Raw genomic sequence first — 17,754 nt, forward strand, 5'->3', positions numbered from 1 at the left:
AAATATGGCAGTGATTCCCACGGGCAACTGGTTTGTTTTTACTTGTCAATACTGTACATCTTGTAGCTGCGTTGCTCTTGGTGGTGGTGGCCCTCAGAGAGTTCAGAGTTAAATCTGCCGACTCCCTGTAGCAAGTGCATACAATTTCATGGCATAACTTTTGTACTTCCGTTTCATTCTTCGGGGGCAGCATGGTGAGCGAGTAAGAGCGTGAGCTCTGGGGAAAGACAGCTGGGGCTCCGGCTGACCAGTTCACCCGCCGAGTGACCTCGGACGAGCTCACCGTTCAGCTCCTCATGTGTTCTCAGGGGGCACCTGTGACTGAACGGGCTGACGCGTGTAAAGCACTGACAACTGTGCGAGGGTCTGAGTGAGAAGGACTAAGTGTTAGGTATTATTACCAGCTTCATCTTCTTTTCACAGTTTACTTTTTGACTCATGTTTTGTACTTCTTTTGGTCATTGAAGTCTTGCTACTGTATCGCAGGCATTGTTTGGAAAACTCTTAACTCCTGTCGGCATCCTGAAAGCGGTATGGAGGATGGGTTTGGAAAGAATGGGATAAGAAGTATGGAAGACAGTTAAAGAGTATAAGAATAATCCATTTCACAGAAGATAACCAAAATGTAGCAGCAGGGAGGCAGAGAAAAGGGATTTGAGGTATTGATGAGATGGACTTGACAGGACCTAGCAACCCATTGTGTGTGAAAGGTAAATAAAGGGAAATCAAGGGTGACACCCTGTTGGCTAGTGTAGGTGACTGGGCAAACGATGGTCCCATAAACCAAGATCAGTGTCATGAAGGGGTTAGCAGTAGCGATAAATTATGTGTTAGCTTTTGGCCATGTTGAATTTGAGGATTTTTGTGGGGTAATTAAGTGAAGTCTAGTAAAGAAGTGAAAACATGCATGTAGGCCTCAAGACATGATAAAGCGGAATACTTTGGTTTAGGATTTAGCAGAGTATACATTTTTAGCAATGATTGTAGGTAAAATTGCCCAGTGCTAAGTGAAAGCTGAGGGACGCTGTGGAACGGGCTTGAAAACAAGGGCTGTGATTCATCTTTGTTATTTCCAGCCAGGACACTAGCCCAGTCCCTGGCACAGGGGAGTTGCCCAATAAATATTTATTTCATGACTTAGCAAATAAATGAGTGAATGGGTAAATGGAAGAAAGCCTAAAGGGAGACTGAGAAAGAGAAGTGAAAAAGGTGACAGAGCCTTGGCTGGTGTGGCTCAGTGGATTGAGCGTGGGCCTGGGAACCAAAGGGTCCCTGGTTCGATTCCCAGTCAGGGCACATGCCTGGGTTGCGGGCCAGGTCCCCAGTAGGGGGCATGCAAGAGGTAACCACACATTGATTAAAAAAAAATGACAGAGAACAAGAAGAATGTAATTTTTAGAAGGAAAGAAAGCAACGTTTTAAAAATGAGGGTCCAATCAACATTAAGGAGTTTGGACGACACATACCCGTAACAGAGAAAAAGTGCCCTGGATGACAGACCAAGGACTTGAAAAGATCTCAGGAGCATGGAAATGAGAGCTAAATCTCATTGTTACTTACTAGGGATACATGCAAAATCCTAACTTGGATTCAGAAAATCAAATGCAGAGGAATCAGAAGAAGGCGACCTGCTTGAATCTCATTCCTGGAATTTGTTAGTTCTCTGAAAGTTCAGTATAAATGAACACTACAGCCTGACTGCCCAGGTAGGCAACTGGGCATGGTAATTAAAATATCCAGTCTGGGTATGTCACAGGTACAGTTTGGGACCGTGTCCTTCAGGAGGCAAACAGAAACCCTGTACTGTATACAGAGAACAACAAGCAGAACGAGGAAGGGTCTGGAAGTCAAGGTGTTCACTTGGGGAGTGGTTAAGGGAAGACAGGAGAGACACGGCAGGTCCCAGGTTTCTGCTGGGGACTCTCATCTTCTTTGGTGTGGCCTGACTCACCAAAGGGCAAAACTATAGAAGTAATGGACTGAGAAAATCCAGCCTACTCTGAGAAAGGATTTTTCTACAATCCGGCCTTGGTGTTCAAGTGTGCCTTTGACTCCGCTGCGTTTCCCTCCTCCTTTTATAACAGGGATGGAGGGAAAATTTGGAGTTCTAATTTTGCCCTCATTTTGTTAACAGAAAATGGGGTGGCACTGGCTATTCAAGACACTTTTTTTTAATAGAGGGGATTCAGATAGCACCTTTGCCATCTGCATTCATTCAAATTAGAGCTTTAAAAATCCCACTTTTCAGATTATCTGTGGTGTTTTCCTTGTGGTATTTATATTCCCTATTCTTTGTTAGTACTAAGGATGGCCTCAGAGGCCTCTTCTTAGAATTAAAATGTTTTCTAGAAGTTTGATTGTTTGCTAACAATTTGAGAGCATTGGTTGAAATATACGGTGCAGATATTTCTCCCATTGAATTATATAAGAGTCTTATAGGAGGTATTACAAAGAGAAGCATTCCTAAGAATTGAGCATGCTTCAGCAACTGTGAGGAAAGAGCTTTCAAATAAACATCTAAATAAGGAGAGAAGGACAAGCCATCCTAGAGCGCGACTGAGTCTCATTCTCCTTCACCCCCAATAACAAGTCATTTTTCTTACATAGTCTCTGGATTCTCTACCTCTGCATGTAATCCAGCAATTTAATCTACCACCTTACTTCAACCTATCAACCTATAGGAGGGCTATGGAAACAGAGTCCTGTTTGGGTCTCTCTTCCCCTTTGCCCTTTGGCACACTCCCATCAAAGTACAGTTTCTAACGTGCTTCTTTCATAATGCCTCTCCTGTGTTCAAAATCCCACTTGGTCCACATGCTAGGGCGATAAAAAATTCCTGCTCCCTTGGGCTGGTGCGGGATCCACCCAATGCTGTCAATTGTGTTTTCCCTAATTCATTGTCCCCCTCTCCATTAGGGAATGCTTAACTCCTTTCTGAGTTGGTCCTTCTTTTTTTTTTTAAGTATATTTTATTGATTAGAGCATTACAGTTGTCCCATTTTTTTTTCCATTTTATCCCCTCCACCCAGTGTCACCCTTCCCACCACCATCCCCCACCCTTAGTTCATGTTCATGGGTCGTACATATAAGTTCTTTGGCTTCTCCATTTCCCATACTGTTCTTAACTCCCCCCTGTCTATTTTGTACCTACCATTTATGCTTCTTATTCCCTGTGCCTTTTCCCCAGTCTCCCCCCTCCACCTCCCAACTATAACCTTCTATGTGATCTCTGTTTCTGTGATTCTGTTCTTGCTCTAGTTGTTTACTTATTTCATTTTTGGTTTTGTTTTTTTTAAGCTTGGTTGTTGATAGTTGTGAGTTTGTTGTCATTTTACTCTTCATATTGTTTGACTTTTTCTTCTTTTAGATAAGTCCCTTTAACATTTCATATAATAAGGGCTTGGTGATGATGAACTCCTTTAACTTGACCTCATCTGGGAAGCACTTTATCTGCCCTTCCATTCTAAAGGATAGCTTTGCTGGATAGAGTCATCTTGGATGTAGGTCTTTGCCTTTCATGACTTCGAATACTTCTTTCCAGCCCCTTCTTGACTGTAAGGTTTCTTTTGAGAAACCAGCTGACAGTTGGTCCTTATTTTAAGGGAAAGGCTGAGGTACTGTTTTGGGAGTGTCTGGAATGCTTCTCATTGCTTATCTCTTGTTTCTTTATGTCATTATGTACTTTCTACATTAACACGTCGAAGATCTGTACCTGGGCTACTCTCCTACACTGCAAGACAACCACCCTTTTGATGCTTTTCTGCCTGTTTTCACAGGAACGCCCTCTACTAAGTGTCTAGGTCAGCGGGATCTCAGTGGTCATCTCTATCTAGACTCATGGTATTTTCCAGTGAGAAAAGAGCAGAGGCTAATTGGAAAGCCGAGTTTTGCAGTATGGAATTTTCTCAGAAAACTACAAATGGATCTGCCTTTCGACCCAGCAATTCTACTGCTAGGATTTTATCCTAAGAACCCTGAAACACCAATCCAAAAGAACCTCTGCACCCCAATGTTCATAGCAGCATAATTTACAATAGCCAAGTGCTGGAAGCAACCTAGGTGCCCATCAGTCAATGAATGGATCAAAAAACTTTGGTACATTTACACAATGGAATTCTATGCAGCAGAAAGAAAGAAGGTGCTCCTACCCTTTGCCACAGCATGGATGGAACTGGAAAGCATCATGCTAAGCGAAATAAGCCAGGTGGCGAAAGACAAACAGTATATGATCTCACATATAAGTGGAACCTAATCAACAAAAGAAACCAACAAGCAAAATAGAACCAAAGACACTGAAATAGAGAACAGGCTGACAGTGACCAGAGGGGAGAGGGGAGGGGATTTCAGGGGAAAGGGGAAAGGCTTTGCAGGGACAAGTATAAAGGACACGTGGACAAAAATAAGGAGGGGGTGGAAATGGGAGGGAGGTGGGGAACACTGTGGGGGCGGACTGGGATGGGAGTAAAAGGCAGAGAACTGTACTTGAACAATTACAATAAAACAACCAACCAACCAACCAAACAAACAAGAAAGAAAGCCTAGTTTTGGAAGTAGGAATGAAGAAAGACAGTTTTTGCCGAGTGCTCTGGAAAGTATCCTGTGCAATGAAATGTAAGGCATTTTTATTTCTCTGTCTCAACTTTTAAAACCAACTTCCCCATTTCTTATGTCGAGTCATATTTTTTAGTTTCTTCCAGAATCTACTTTTTTCCCTTAGTCTTCTGTCACCCCTAGGCACGTGTTTTCAGTCATCTAGACTCTCTTTCTCTTTCAGATCATCTGAACTAGATAATTTATTTCATTGTTGAAACTTTTCTCTCTTCTCAGTAACATTTGACATTCTTTTATTTATCTGTTCCTTAAACTTCACTTTATTCATTCGTATTTTTTTGATGAGTCAAGAGAGACTTCCTTTTTCCTTTGCTTTTCCCCTAAGTACTTTGCTGCTAGAGGCGTTGTCGTTTTTACGTAGAACACATCTTGCAATCAGGTTACCACAAGGAGATAGCCTCCTTTTAGTTCTCATTATCCTGGCTGGTTAGTCATAACTTCACATACATTTTTGATGTCATCTGAAGGGTTATCTGGAATTGAAGAGAAGGTTTTATAGTAAATTACTTCAGAGCGCTCAGGTTTGCAGTACAATATTCTGTATCACTTACCGTATCACCTGCTATTTGCATGCTCATTTGATCTGTATTTTTAATGGCTTTGAACTATCTGATAATCAGTGTTTTGTTTGTTTTGCCTTTACTGTCTCACTATTTCTTGTATCTAAAGGAAAATGAGGCAGCAGCTTCTTCCCATGATAGGCAGTCTACAGTGCTGTCAGATGTATACTGAGGGGCCTATTGTCATTGTTTAAATAAATAGATGCCTTTCCTAGTCATGTATTCACGTCAACTCTTTCTCAAATGAAGTGGCCGTTTCCTTCCTTCTGACTGAAACAAGTTCTAATCCTAACAGTCCTCCTAAACTTTTGGACACACTACCTACTCAGCACTACAATAGGCAGGGAGAAACTGGCAACAGTTGCCCCGATGTGACTCTCTCCGTCCTGGGAAAAGGGGGAAAACGAGGGACATAGAATCGAGGGGAGTATTTTTCATGCCAGTTCTTAGGTGGGTCTTCTCTGTGCCGGCAGCAATGCGTGATGGGGGCTACAAAGTCAAAACTTTCCTACAGGCTGCAAATACAAAATTCACTCATGTGAAAAATGTTCTTTGTTTTTTAAGGCATGGTTTGGAACTGTGGTTCTATTTTTAGTTATGAATCTTTCCCCATTCCTCTACCTCCATGGAGATATTGCATGCATATCACTTGAAGGGACTTTGGCTTTCCTTCCCTGAGTAGCCTGAACGGTCACCTGAAACGTGAGAGGCCTGAAGGTGAGTCCCCATGTTGACATTTCGTATCACACCTGTCTTAGCCGCGTGCTGTGTTTTGAGTCAATTGAAAAAACAATAACAATACTAATAACAGCTTATATTTATTAAGAACTTAATGTATGCAAAGTAGTGTTACAGCCATTTCATCTAAATTACTTAATTCATTTTCACAATAATCCCATGATGCATACACTATTGCTATAATACCCATTTTCAGATAGAGAAACTGAGACACAGAACTACCAAGTACTTTGCCCGGGGTAGCTCAGACCCACCTGGGGAGCCATGGTTAAAACTGGACTCCATTTCCCATCCCTTTAGGTCACTAATTCACAATAAAATTATAGTGACAGAAAAGACGAGACTATTCATATTTGCTGGCAAGGATTGCTTGACAAGATCAGAGGACAGAACTGAGATTCCGGGTGTAGTTGGTCTGATTTCTGGGGTCCCCCAGCTGATGGTGAGGTCAGGAAGTGGGATATGTATGGGATGCCCAAATCCCATGCCCCAGTTCATTCACGAATGCCAGAGCTTCAATGCAGATATCATGCCGATCCCGCAGAGAGGGGTAATTCTTTTATTGTAGTGAAAATGTGGCATCCGAAACACAACCTAGTGGCAGGACATGAGGGAAGTCAGTAAATGGGTTTGTTGTGAGAAAGGAGTGTTGAAGAGGAGACAATGAAGTGTTTCACTTTCGGAGCATGGTAAAAAGGTTATACTGGTTCTAGTGGAGGTTATTACTATCCAGTTGAAATCACTCTTGAAACAGAGGAGTCGCCTTATTACTTGGTTGTGATATTTATCATTTCATAGATTTGAAAGGACAAGCCCTACACGGGTTCTGTGTTTCTCTTTAGAATCCTGTCTATTTGAATGGCAGCTGCAATGAAATGGGTAGTGTTCTGTTCATGGAAGAATGAATCGAAGGACAGGGTCATTCCTCTGAGTGAAGAGCAGAGAGGAACAGAAACAGATAAGTATAGCACTTGGGCTTTGAACATAGAATAGCCTGGATCTAAAGGAGCCTAAACTTAGTGTTATAAATTAGGCACTACCAAGGAACATGGCTTTACTTGGGCACCTAAAGAATGAGAACAAAGAACAATATTTAAAGCCAATACTTGAGCATCCTTCCATATCTTCTTTTGATGATCATAATTACTGCTTAATATAACTCAGGTCTGTTCCTTAGGCCAGGTCATCCTGCTCTCTTACAGATGGGGGTCTGTAGACTACGCTCGTTCCCTGAGGGTTCAATGGCTCTGCAGTAACGTGCTACATGAGTACTCCTTTCTCTGTCACTTAGCATGCTACTTTACCTTCACAGCAGTCATAGAGGAAAAGAGAAATTAAACGGCTGGCCTGGAGCACACAGCTAGTGAGGGGATTTGTATCCCAGCAGTTCTAGCCCTGCTGGAACACAAATCAATCTGGCAGATGGATAACCCGTTTAATTGTTATCAATCTGCTCCTTTCAATCTACTAATTAGTTCCGGAGCAGTTTCAATGACAGCATAAGAGTGTCAAGAATAAACACGATCACACTACAGAGAAAAAACAAAAATACCATCTTATAATAAAATTTCATTAAAGAGATCACTTGTACCTTTTAGGTAACACGCCAGGTGGTTTATAGTAAGAGAGTGACACCCTCCAGCTAACTCCCCGGGGTTTATCAATGCTAAACCACCACTGGGTCACTTTTACAACCTGCTCTTAAGGGAGGGAACACAGTTTAAACATATTTGAGTGGAGAAATTTTGGCGTAAGTTCGATTGCCATTTGACAGAAAAGTCCGGGTCAGGACTGAGAGTGAGGAGGAGAGAGGACAGTGTAGGAGGTGGAGCAGACAGACTCCCCGCTCCTGGTGGTGGGGAGTAAGGGAGCTCTTGGCTTAACGAAAGGACAAGACATTTAAATAGTGAGTTTCAGGTAACTGGAAATATCCAAGTCATTTTTTTCTCCCAACTACCATTGAAGTTCTGAGCACCACACCAACTAGGTAACATATAGTATCACATTGAGTCTTTGTAACAGTCCCACAAAGAAGGCACTTCAATCATCCCATTTCACTCAGAGTGGTCAAGCAGCTTGCTTCAGGACACAGGTCATAAGTGACAGAGTTGTTGGTGGAAGTTGAGTTTGTCCGGTGCCCAAGTCTAGATAATTCACTTGGTTGCTTCACTATGTCGGAGGGATTCCCGTATTGGGTATGAGGTAGAATAGATAAGTCTCTGGGATTATAAAGGAGTCCATAATCCTAAGAAAATTCAAGTTATCTAGGTAGCCTCTCACGGGTTAATTATAGTTTAGCCAGCTTGCTTTCGCAAACAGAGCCAAGAGGTGGAGCCTCGTGGAAGAGAGGAAGCAATCCATACATAGCGAGGTGCCCAGGAAAATCCTTCACTTTTTTCATGTCATTCACTCTCAGATCCAAGTTAACCTTGGACCTGACTCAGAGTGAGAACAGAGCCAAGATCACTGATAACAATACCACGGTGGGATAAATATCGAAGGGGACCTGGGGAGCCGGGCAGACTTCCCCAGATGTGGAAGGCACTTCAGCTCTGGAGCACTGGGCACAGCTCAGGGACCGCGTCACGGCATCACCACAACTCTCACCGTGCGCCTGAAGCTCAGCAGGCACTTGAGAGATCTTACCTCTGCTCTCCTTCACTCCCTTTGAGTCCACACCTATTCTGAGACTGTCCTGAATTCTGCTATTTCTGAACTCCATTATTTCTTGAGCAGAAACAACATACAAGAGAATCCTTTTAGTTTTATAATGTGTGCCAGCTATACGTGTAAGAAAAAATACTGTATATTTATAGTGGCCCTTTGATTCAGTTATTCACAGGAGAATGCCATACTTTTGAAAACCTTTTACTCTTGATGTTTTTTTTATTTCAAGAAAATGTGCATTTACATGCAAAAAGGTGAGACTAGAATGGTGAATAAATACATAACTTATATGCCCTTTCTCATTATGCCTCAAGCTGTGTGCTCTTCCAGCAAGGAACCTGACTTGACATTTAGAAGCTTGGAACACAGAGAGGGTGTTGCTACCCCGTTCTTTGTGTCCCTCCTGGCCGTTCTGACGGCACACTCGGTGTCACTGAAGAAAGCTTTATTCAAGTGAACACCAACTTCACTTTCCACTGAACTATGACCTGAAAAAACCAATCTCTCCACTTCCCCTGGGGAGCCATGTGACTGACTGCCGAGTCAGCGAGCCGCTTTTCCTGAATCGAAGTCATTTCCTTTCCTACAGAGAAAAATTGCTGTTATCACTTCCAACCCCTTCGGCAATGGCCTTTTTCACGTCTAGTGTAATGCTTTTTTTAAAAGTGATGGTCTCTTCCTTTTTGCTCATGTGCTCAAAAGTTGTTTATCCTAAAGAAAAATGTAAGGATACAAGCACATTTTATACGCCGTGGCAAAATCAGCATCTGCAGAGACTTCTGATCTGAGAGACAGCTTAAAGTTCTCTAAACCATCTATTTTAAGGTATTCATTTCAAATTCCGAAACATAAGAGAAACATTGGTTAAAGCTCACATCACCCAAGTCCTTCCTGATTTCTTTATGGTCGATTTTTTTTTTTCAGTTTTTATTCTACATAGCCTTTCTCTAACCTTTAACACCGGAAGTACTGGGGTCTGGTTGGCTGTTCCCTCTGCCCTGGCTTTCCAGGCGCTGTTCCACCCTGGTGATTTCCTCCCTGGATGACTTTTCCTGCCCCTTCTTCACCAGCGCGTCTCCTGCCTCCTTTATCCTTCAGCTGTTCTGTCTTTAGCTATCTCCCTGCACATTCCAACAGGACGTGCTCACACCCACTTGCCTAGCTCAAGCCTCATCTGCTTGCTCACCGAATAGCCCCACAGTCAGCGCAGACTTCTCTTCTGAACTCTAGCTCTGGTACCTCCCGGGCAGCTCCTTCTAGATGCCCCACAGTCACCTCAAAGTGAACGCGTCACAGTCAACTGCGCTCATCACCTTCTTCCCAGCTGAGCTCTCCCTGCGTCCTCCACCTCAGAGTGTTTTCGCACACTCAGACGTCCAAGCTTCAAAATCACTGACCCAGTCTCTTTTGATGATTAAAGATGTCTTACACCTCTCCTCTTCCTTCCCTGTTGTTACACACGTCGATCACGGCCTCGCCAACTCACTCAGCCCCTCAGATGATCACAGCTGTTTCCCAGCTCTTTACTCTCCTGTCTCTCTTATACTGATATCATAACTGATTGTTAAAACGACTTTCTGTATATCATTCATTTGCCTTAAAACCTTGACAATTTCCCATTTACTTAGTGTGTGTGCCTTCACCGGGATCTTTTTGTGTTGCACATTCCGTTACTATCTCTACGTGAAATGTTTTTTCCCATGTCCCTTCCTCCACCTAAGGATAGATGCCATTCACATTTCAGAGCCAGCTGAAATACTGTCTTTTTTTTTTTAAAGTTGACCCTGACCTCTCCAGGAAAACATTCTCTCTTCTTTTGCTGCCCTTAGCCCCTCACCTTTATACCTTTAGACATTCAGGGTCATGAACTGTAGATATTACACAATAGGAGAGGACTTTTAAAGAGCAGGGGATATAGCTTCTTTTCATTAGAAGAGTCTACCATCATGTCTGGTTTGTGATAGACATTGGGGTCTTGTTTGCTAAATAAATTGAATTCATGGGTGATAATGAAAAAATCTTAAGACTGCCTCCCTGATTCCAAATACTTCTCCTGAATGTCTATATGTTTATTCTACGTGTTCTCTCTCCTAAAGGATTTTGTTGACTTTCAACCTGTTTCAAGCTCTTTGTGGGACTCCTGGGTCTGGCAACTAGGACCCAAAGCATGACCAGAGAAAGAAGGATTCAATACCTTCACTGACAGTTACTGGAGTCAGAGTCAACATTTCCCAAGAGGCGACAGACATGGCCGGGTACTACTAGCTTCCACCCTTCGGGTTGCAACTGGGAGCAAGACAGAGAAGCAGCAAATTCAAGAGTTATGGCAACGAAGTGTGTGAGAGATGAGAGGCAATTCCCTCCTTTCTCCACGGGGAATGGAAATGGGGGTGCCCAGGCTTTCTTTCTGAACCTCTCTCTGGGAGAGTCACTCACAAGGCTGGTGTATAATTTAGTCCCCCGCTGGGCATTTGTTGAGGAAGAGGGTCTGTGAATTTGCTTGGGCCTCATAGGTTCCTGGGAGATCAGTCCTGAAGAGAGAGGGGCTACAAGGGGACAGTGTGTGCTCACTCAGCTTAATGACCAAGGTGGGAGGTCCCTGTGGGTGAGGTGGACAGTACTTTGAGTTTAGGTGAGCTTGTTCAATCCCTACTCTGAGGCAGTGTCCCCACACACGCCAGATACAAGAGGCTATGGAGGACAGGAGCAGGAACTGAGGGCTTGACGGGGTTGAGGGGGATTTCCCTAATCGCTGTTGTGCAAAGGACTCAGACCTCCAGTCCCCGGAGAGTCAGAAGCAGGAGGCCTGGCTCCGAGATGGCATCAATGGCCAGGCTGTGCTCATGGAGAAAGAGAAGTAACGGCGACACCTGTTAGCATGACACCCTTCCCTTGCCTGCTCTTCCCTGCCCACCTGTAGCTCAGAACCCTGGAAGAGAGATCCTAGGAGGGGAACGCAAGGTGGGGGTGTCCCCAAGATAGACCCCAATCAGGCAGAGTGCAAGCTCATGCTTGTACTGGGTCAAGTGGAAGGGGACAGAAGGTGAGGATGAACTTGTGTTGATGACAGGCTGGCCAGAGGCTTCCTGTCTGGAAACCAGTGGAAGACTGTGGAGCTGCCTCAACTCCCTAAGGAAATCTATACCCCACAAAGAATTCAGAGTTGGTAGAGTACAAGTGGGAGGAACGATTTAGAGACAGAGAAGGTTCAAATGTCTTACTGAGTTAACACCATTTCAGTAGGCACATTTGTAAACCCATTCAAATTCACAGAAATTGTAAAAGGACAGATTTCAACTCCAATTTGCCATCAAAGCAAATCTTTCATTACTGATGTATCCCCCAAACCCAACAGATAACACTGTCATTATATCCTTAGTGACCCCTCTGCAGACCAGAGCATGGTCGGGGGTCCCGGTGGGGGACACCCAGGAAGGCCATCTTGTTTGATCCGGAATATAGTTCTGACTCGCGGCGTAAGGGTGAAACTGAGGCTCATGGTAGCTCCCAGTCAGACCACAGTGTACGTAGAAGGAGCACCTAACCATTGATGGATGATCCAGAACTTTCTGGAACCACTGAGAATACTGCTGATCAGCATAGTAGGAGGTAAATGTCCGTAAGCCACCCACATTTAAAAAAAAACAGTTTATTTGCCTGTTTTTCTCTCAGGGGCAGAAATGTAAAATATTTCTTGATCTTATAGGGTATGAAGAGTAATTTTCCCAAAATTATTCTGAGAGGAGACAAGGCCAATGTTGACCTATCTGTATCTAATTCTCTCGATTGTCCCACCTCCATTTACATATTCAGATTATCTTGCTTATTCCTGCCAGCCCTCTATTAGTCTCAGTCTACTTTCTGGACAATTTCTCGGTTTCTCAGACTATTTTACCACAATTTGTCTGAAAATCTGAGGCACTCCATAAGGTAGTATCAACATACCTTCTATGGTAAGTGTGGGTACAGTGGAATTCCTGGGGTCGTGTAAAATTAGTCCTTAAGGTGATCATATTGGCCACACACCAGGTCAGAGAGATCTCTGAGTTTTAACCTCTTCCTTCAAAGATGCCTCTTTTCTTCTCGAACCCCCCATCTTCCATCCACATCCCCATTATTCCCCTCTTCTCCTGGACTCAGTTTCCCTGCATGTCACCATTACCTTTAGCCGACTCTTGTGGAAGCCAACATTTACTACTCTTGGGGCCACCCATGACCATAACATGTAGACAATAGTCACAGAATATACCAGAGACACCCATAATTGTCCAATTTTAGCTCCAGAAAGTTCTACGCAGAGAGTTTTGCTGATGCTGGAAGAAACCAAGCGATGCGAGGTGGCGAGCACGGGAATGACCTAAAATATTAGTAGTCACTTAATCCATCACTAAACAGTGGTGTGTTTTCATGGACTGTAGAACCTTAAAAAAACCAACACGAAGAAGAGCAGAGAAAATTGCTAATAATAAGCAGTGAGTTTGGCCTCCTTACCTTCTTTCCCCTCAGCTTTTAAACAGGTCCAAGTGATCTGAAAACCAGAGTTACTAAGCACATGAGTCCCCTGGGCAGTATCAACATACCTTCTATGGTAAGTGTGGGTACATTTTACTGAGCTTGTTATACAGACTCCTTTTTTACGCCCTGGAAGTCCCACTTGAAATATCCGATTCCATCAAAGACTTTGGGATCGCGCCGTGCAGCACGAGACACCATTCCGCGGTGATGGAAGTAATCACGGGACACTGTCATGCTGGGCAGGCTGCTGGCAACTGGTACAAATATCTAAGGCTTTTTCCCCATTTTGCTTTAAAATATAACATGAAGGCTTTGCATTGAAATCAGAGGTATAAAAGCTGCTAGCATCTGTAAATATTCCGTCTTCCAGGTGCTCCCTGGTCCCAAAAATGACAAGCAGAGGCTGTTGACTCAATTTCAGAAAGCACCCCCGTGCAGGGGAAACCACCCGTGTCTTTATCATAACAGCTCCCCCTGCTGCTTCAAAGTCAAGGCCGCGCGACTGGTTGCCGTTTTCCTTTCAACTTTTCAGGGACTCTGGAAACATGGCTGGAAAACATTATCCTCAGCTGAACCAGAGCCAGGAAAGTCTCAGGAGAGAGTTCTTTCCTGACATAAAATTAAACCTGGCTTCAGCATATCTTAGAGGGGGGAGGAGGAGAACTTACTGTTGATGTTTCTTGGCTTGGCTTTCTTTCTGTTCCTAAAGCAACATTATTTTAAAAATCTGTAACAAAACCTGTCATCTGCCAAGTCAGCCCAAGTCTTCCCAGCCTCCGCAGCTCCGGTTTCTCCATTTTCCCCTGTGCTGTCCTCTTACTCTGCTTCAAATTTGCAAAATTTATTCACAAACAGATAGCTGCCTTTTCACGTACCTGCGGTAGAAGCAGAGGCTGCCTCTCTCCCTCCTGTGGAAAGGAACCTGGTGCCGAAAGTCCCACAGAGTCCCAGGCACGGGGGCACGGACATGGTGGTCAAGCTGCCAGGCCACAGAGTGACCAGGCTTGCAGGTGGCCTGTCTTTTTCAGCCTTGCACAACTTCAGAAGTGGCTCTGTGTCTGCAGGTCCAACTGGATGCGCCAGTATGTGGAGCAGGAAAGCTGGAGGCTGTGGTTGCAGGAGGCCTTTGCCTCTCTGTGCTGGCAGTGGAGGATGTGATGAAGATCATTGTGTGACCTGATGCCATGGGTAAGTCAGTGCCGGGTTATTTATTCACCCAAGAGGCAGCTGTTGCTAGAATCATTGAGTTTAAGAGCAAACGGAATTGCCTCCATCAATTCTGTGGTGGGTGAAAGGTACCTTCATCTCAAGATGAGCCCAGGCATACTTACCAAACCAGCACTAGTTTGGGGTGATGGCTTTCTCCTTTATGTTCCCATCAAAAAACCGTGAGTTTGAAACTTTTTGACCCTGGGTGTGCGAGGACAAGCATGAGTGAACTGACCCCCTGAGAAGTTTTGTAGGGTGAAGAATGCTCATAAGAGGCCCCGGGATGCTAAGACACTTGCTTGTGTGGTCTCGTTTAAGGCCTGCTCTGAACTGCCTACCTTGCTTAAAAATACCTCTTTCAGCTGGCTTACAGAAGAGGCTGCTCTTTGGAAGTTAAGGTATTCGCTATCTGAGACATTCATGATAAAACATAAACATTTCAGAACAGGAGAGTAAAGGAACATTCTGCAGTTCTGCAGTGAGTTGCATTTTTAGAGGGAGCAGCTAGCAAGGCAGTTACCTGGCCAGGCCCCGAGGATTAGTGACTGGGAGCGTGGTTCTCTGAGGACGTGGGGTTGGAGCAGGAGGTTGGGCAGACGCAGTGGGAGTAGCTGGGAGGGATTCCTGGGGGTCACAGGTGAGGAGACCTGGGCATCTGGGGTACAGATTGAGAGGCTGTGGCTGGGGCTTGGACCACAGGGATGCAAATGGCAAGGAGACAAGTACAGGAAGGGGAGTGGGCTCTGAACACAAATTCAACTTCCTTTTCACAGTTTTCTAAGGCCAACCTGAGAATTGGCCCCAATATCCAAATACTTATGAAGGGATTTGATTTTATTCATCCCATGAATTCAACCCATGAATGTCTTCTCTATCTGCTAGTGTAGGTCTCAGAATAAAGACTAGAAAGTTGGGTCCTGGAGCAGAAGGCAGTTAACTCCAGCCGTCACTCCCGTAGCCTGCCTGGCCTCGTCTGCCCCTGGATGGACAGGTGCTGTGTTATCCTTCTCTTCATCCCCCCACTCAACTTCATCTCCATATCCCAAAAACAACGCCGATGATGTCACTCACCTGCTAAAAAGTATTAACTGTTTACACTTGGTCAACTGAATGACTTCTTACCTGTGTTGGACTGCTTTATCGAACCCTCTTTCCTGGAGAAGATATGGATTTCCACCCACTGCAATGAGACTCTTAGTGCCTCCTGATTGGCCGGGCATTCTCAGCCCTACCAGTGCCAGGCGTGACCATATGACTTGCTTTGGCCAATGAAATATGAGCAGACATATGTCTTTTCTCTGGCAGAAGCTACAAAAGCCACGTCTGTTTTTTGCTATTTGTTCCCCCCTGGGGAAACCATGTTTTCCAAATGGGGGCAGCTCCTTCAGCTTGAGTCAGAGAATAGGGTGAGAACACGTGTGAAACGGAGCCATAGCAGCTGGTCCGCAGTCACCAGCGTGTAACACAAATGGGCGACTGGCATCTGTTGCTGTGAGCCACTGAGATTTGAGGTTTTCTTGGAATGACAGCAAAACCCCCTCCACACTGGAGCCCCAACCTGCGTTTCCAGACGTCCATGGCACTACAGCGGCACACGGCAGCCCACAGCCCGGGCACTCCAGAGCACCCCCATTCCCCAGTCGCCGTGCTCTGCATGCATTACTGTCCAAGCTCCAATTGCTGGTCCCCAATCTCAGCAAACCTCACTTCCCAGACTCTTCCAGCTAGCTCAAAATCCATCTCGCATGTGAAATCTTGGTGAATGTCTTGGTTCGAAATGACGTTTCCTTCCTTGGAATTCTATGTTTATGCTATGTGTCACTCTATATATTTGTTAATAACAAAAAAGCGCCATTTGCTGAGCACATGCTAGATACCAGGTGCTGGTTTTTTTACCAACTGCGTTAGTTTGTATGCACTCAGGTGGGATAAAATGGAAAAGGTTAATTGTGGGTGAAAACCCTGTGAAGGATAAAGGAGAGGGGGTGGCGGAAAGCAGAAGGAGACTTCGTACCACAACAACGCTCTGACACCTGCGGAAGGAGGGGGTGGGGCGGAAGGGCTGGGCAGGAAGAGTCTCAAGCTGAGTGCAATTCCCAGAAATGTTCCGCCAAGCCAATGGGAGTCTTCAAACCAAAGTCATCTTTGGCAGGGGGGGCCCTTATCTCATAAGGATGACCTGCACTGGTCCCCCCACCGTGCTTAGTCACCGGCTGGGGGCAGCCCTGTGGGAACCGATGAAGACGGACCCAAAAAGACAGGAGCTGAGGCTGTTGAGTCTGTTCGAGCAGCGTGAAATCTGCTCAGCTCTTTCCCAAGGCCACCACATCTGCATTATTAGTTCGTGACATGTTCCCAAACATTCTGTGAGGTCAGGACCATTGTCATTCCTGCTTGCAAGTAAGGAAAACTAAAGCCTAGAGAGATTAAGTGACTTTGTCACCACCACTCAGTCAGTAATGGGACAGAGGCTGAGCTGGTCCTCTAAACCATCGGGTGACTATAACCACTGACATGTATTAAGCATGCGAATGAATGAATGCACCTCGTATTGCCCACAAGGAGGTGAAAATCGGAGATGCCAATGATCAATGTCACTGTTTTTATTGGATCCAAAAAAGCGCAATCCTCCCTCCAGTTTTCACGACACACACGCTCTTCCCCCATCTGTGGGTCAAGAAATAGAACTGTATGTGTTTTTCTTTTCCCGGGGGATTACTCTGTACTGTTCTGAAAAAATATTCAGAAATGTTTTATGCATAAAACAGCTCATTAGAAGCGCTTCCTGAAACCCCAGGGAAACACGGCTGTCACGTGCTTTTTCCTGTAATTCCTGAGCGTCGCTCCAGGTCTAACTCCCGCTGCATCTACTGGATGGTATGCTGTTACATTTTGCCTATTCTTTCAGGACCGCAAATCCATATCTGCTTTTCCTAAGACATTAATCTTTTCCTTTCTTGGTCTGTGACCATGTTTCCCATGAGCAAGAAGTTGCGAAGAAGGATCTTGCTGAAAGAAGCCAATGAGGACCGATGGAGACAGACAGCCAATGTTTTGAAAGGAGACAAGTGACGCCCCTTCCCTCCCAAAACAACTAAAGAAACCAGAAGGATTTTCAGGGTTAGGGTGCATGGACCCTTGCCTCCTATTTCCCTAGAAGCCAAAAGCCTTTCTCTTCCCTCTCTCTGTGGGTCCACTTTACAAAAACCAAGTGGGGTTATGTAGAGTCCGGCATGTAGTGAGGCGGAAAGACCTGCCAGGTGGAGCGCCACCTGCGAGGGGCTTCTGCAAGGACACTCTGAGAGACCCAGAACAAGCACCTGTGTAACTAACCTTCCAAACACTCCGTGGTGTCTCCCACTGACCGCTGTTCCCCTGACCACGGCGTGCGGGGTTTCACTTTGTAGGTTGCCGAGGAGACCCGCTCCAGACACCGCCATGGGCTGGAATCAGC

At 45.0% G+C, this 17,754-nt stretch overlaps 1 long non-coding RNA gene across 1 annotated transcript; it reads right to left on the reverse strand.

Moving 5' to 3' along the window:
- Positions 1–4,605: 4,605 nt before the first annotated feature.
- LOC123824669 lies at positions 4,606–14,223 on the reverse strand. The gene is made up of 2 exons (XR_006786736.1): positions 13,967–14,223; positions 4,606–5,084 (listed from the first exon to the last, which is right to left on the reverse strand). It is a non-coding gene; the product is annotated as an uncharacterized LOC123824669 (long non-coding RNA).
- Positions 14,224–17,754: the final 3,531 nt, after the last annotated feature.

This window comes from Phyllostomus hastatus, unplaced genomic scaffold, assembly GCF_019186645.2.
Source record: "Phyllostomus hastatus isolate PE091 unplaced genomic scaffold, TTU_PhHast_1.1 phas_contig_58, whole genome shotgun sequence".
NCBI lineage: Eukaryota > Metazoa > Chordata > Mammalia > Chiroptera > Phyllostomidae > Phyllostomus > Phyllostomus hastatus.